This window comes from Notothenia coriiceps, unplaced genomic scaffold, assembly GCF_000735185.1.
Source record: "Notothenia coriiceps isolate Sejong01 unplaced genomic scaffold, NC01 NC01_scaffold00037250, whole genome shotgun sequence".
In the NCBI taxonomy this organism is placed as follows: domain Eukaryota; kingdom Metazoa; phylum Chordata; class Actinopteri; order Perciformes; family Nototheniidae; genus Notothenia; species Notothenia coriiceps.
In genome coordinates this window covers 13913069-13916827 of record NW_011369951.1, presented here as the reverse complement: position 1 = coordinate 13916827, position 3759 = coordinate 13913069, and positions in this window count along the sequence as shown.

Genomic DNA, 3759 nt, shown 5'->3' with positions numbered 1-3759 from the left:
CAGCCAGGTAAAAACTTCATTAAACATGGTTTCTCTGTTGCCAACCGGTGCGCCTCTACCAGAGCAGCCCTCTTCTGCTGAACACTGGACGCTCCCTTCCACCAATCAAAGAAGCAAGCCAAGTCAGCTGCTGGCTTAGAATTGAGGAGACATCTGATTGGCTATAGATAGGAAAAATTACAAGTACGAATCGGGTGAGCGTCAGGGGAGTCTCAAAAAACCCACACACGAATGCACAGCGATCTGTGCACATAAAGCGGTTTGTGTTTGCAGGTTCAGAGGTTTTAAACGGAAAACAAATATTTGAGGATCAAAAATACATATGTAAAACTTTTTTCTGTATTTGAATTTTATTTACATGTATATGAAACGGAACACATTTGTGTGTGCATTGAAAAACACAAGTGTGGATCCGGAAATACAAGTGTGAATCCTTCTGTGTGCATGTGTGTATTATGAGACTGTTCTGAGCCCATACTGGTGGTGCTAGCTGTTCAGCTAGCCAGCCTCTTCGGAATCCGACTGATAGCGTGTAATTACTGTACTGAGATGTAATCCCTCTGGCAATTGAACAAAAAAGTCAAGGTTTTGGAAAGCTATTTTTCCAGAAAGGTCCTTTGTTCTCTTTTCTCTTTACATTAGTGGAGACATTTGGTCATACCATTTTTAAAAGTGTGTCACATAGTGATTTAAAAAAAATTTTTTTTTATAAACATTAAATACAACCAAGCCAAATGGATCAATCAGGACTAGATGTATCATATGAGGCAGGTTCATTTAAAACCTCATGTTGCTGAAGTTCACAAATAGTAGGAATACTGGACGGATATAGTTAACCTAAAACCCAGGTTGTAAGAAAAATGAATTTTCCATTAACCTAAATGATCACAGATAAAAGTCAGCAGTACAATAAAGTTATAGATCAGGGTGAGTCATGTTTGTTGTTAGTCAGGGCTTTTAGGAGTGCAGAAACTGTCAAAGGGAAGTCAACATGTTTGTAACTGACTGTGAGCCAGCGTGTTCGTCTTCCATTCAGAAGGCGTCTGTAGGAATGTGTCTGAATGGGTGTTTGAATACTTGTTTATGTATGGCAATTTCATGAGTCATATAAGACTGGATAGCGCACTTTATAAATAAAGTCCATTTAACACATTCCTCTTGCCATGAGTTGCCTTTTTCATACGTAGATATGGAAACCGATTGGCTCCTCCAATGCCATGTGTTAGTCTGATCCTGAAAAGTAGTAACACTGATGAATTGTAGTTGTTGGCTGTGTGTGACAGAGATACTGTTAGCTTTGTGTTGCTATTTCAGGGCCATTTATGCTAAACCATCAGCACCCACTCACGTGCAACAAGACGGATGTTAAAAGCCATTAATACACAGATGCATGTACAAGCCTTTCTGTTTTTTAGATTTAGATGTGTGGCTTTTGTAGCTTTGACATGCTTTGTTCGTAGACACAAAAACCTTAGCAAACTGCTTATCCTTCGTCTATGCACTTTTGCTTGATTTCAAAGCTCTAATTTGAGTATTTTATCATATTATTCTTCTCTGGAAATTGAGAAGAAATTATTTTTTCTTCTGTTTAAGCTTTTCACATTCAGCAAACAATATGAGCACATAAAAGGACAAAAACAGAATTTAATTAATTAGTCTTTGCCATCCAACTTCTCATGTCTCTCCTGTCTTTCTATCTCGCCCACTCGGCTCCTTACATCGCGCCTGGTCTCACTCCAGTGCATCAATGGGAACGTGACGCCTGTGACAGGAATACTTGTAATTATCCTCCCACTCCTGTCTCTTGAAGGTGATTGGGTGGTCGCTCCTTTTCCGACACGCTAGCCACCACCCACGGTAGATCTGTCAATCTCCTGCGACCCCCTGCAACTACCAAGTCCCCCCACTTTCTGCCAAATGCTTCATCAGGCACTTCCCACCTGGGATCCTGCATGAACGCGGTTCACATTAAAGGCAGTTTAGGGGATCTGACAGGTGAGGCCCACACACGTACTGTGCACACGTATATGCACTGACGCACATTCATGAACAAAGGTGAATCATTGTTATCCCTCATAATTCAGGCTCTCATCCATCTTCCTAATCCATACATGAAGAATAAAATATATTTATATATATATATATCTGTTGGTTGATGCATTGTAAGTTTGCTTAAAGAAAATGTTCAAAATTATAAATAGTTGATCAATGAATATTTAAACCGATTTTACAAACATACATTTTTTCTTCGTTGGATTCATCTTCTCTACACATCAGCTGTCCAACATTTCCCAAGATGCAATTTGACAATACAGCATAAACAAGCCATCTGTGGGTCATACTGTACATGTAGATGGAGACAGCAGCAACAACACAGTCAGTGAAAGACCCCCATACACTATAGTGTACTTTTAGTTTAGAGTAGACATCTGTATTATTTGTTACTGAGGTTTTAAGCCAGTGTGACTGTTGAATGGCAGTTTTCGGACTCTTCGAAGAATCCTTCAAACCTTTCATTTTAAATTGAAATGCTAATGTTTACAATTAAGATTTGTAAATAACAAAAAAATAAATCTACTTATACCTGTAAATAAATCCATAGTGTTATCTGTTTATGAAAACTTTCCATGAGGATAAAGTATAATGAATGACAAGATGGACCGAGTAATTCAAAATACTCTGTCAACAATTTATTCTTATAAATCCAGTATAATTATCTCTGGTCTGAGTGTCAGAATATCTTAATTGCTTATGACTGAGCGAGTCAACAAGCTGAGCAGTTGAACTTTGACCTATTAGAAAATGTCATTACTTGTACTTCCACAATGCAACACTAATTGCTTTGAAACTGTTCTCCGAAGACGAGCCGCACACTTGAGTGTTAATCATGGCTGTAGCAACTAAAAGATCACAAATTCTTTGTTAGTCTGATGAATGAATCTTTTTTTCCACAGCTCATTGTTAATGGGCAGGCATATTAATTGAAAGCTTTTCGATGCTCTTGAACTTATTACCTAGCATCCTGCTAATGAGCCAAAAGATGCCAAATTCCTAAAAAAACAAAAGCCGTAGAGAAAACAAGCTTTATCTTTGAGATTGAAGGAGAACCAAAAAACTCCCTTGCAGGTTTCTCCCTTCTTCACCTTTACTGAGAAATAACTTCTTTCTTGCTGCTCATTTCTTCGCTATAATGGCAAGCCATTTAAGGGAAATTAACACTTTGACACGCTCCTCAGGGGTTGAGGAAAGTGAAGAGGAGAGGATAAGAGAAAAGGGAAGGAGGAGGGTTTATGGAAAGGAGACAGAAAAACAGGATGATGTAATATTCAATCCAGTATGGTTGAATCTTATGTTCAACGGTTAAGTGTAGCTGAGTTGAACTGTCTTCTGTAGTCCCATTGTCCGAGAACCCATACATCTCTAATGGATTTTAAAACCAAGAAGGAGCGCCAGGACAGATTGTGCATAGTCAGAACACCACCAAACATTCACATCAGATCATTAAGAAATAGATATTCAAGTTTGATTGGGGTCCAGATCTACTTTGGACAGCGACGTGCAGTCAAGGGAGGCAGAGCCTCACCTGTCATACTCCAAACATGTAACGGAAAAACAACTAAAGAAAAACTAAATAGTAATAATAATAAAATGTCTCCTCTGATCTATGATGTAAGTGTGATTTATGTATGATTCCAATCACTTTTTAAAGTCAAAATCAGCCAATTTGCCGAGCTCCGCTACAACTACAGGTAGCGATGA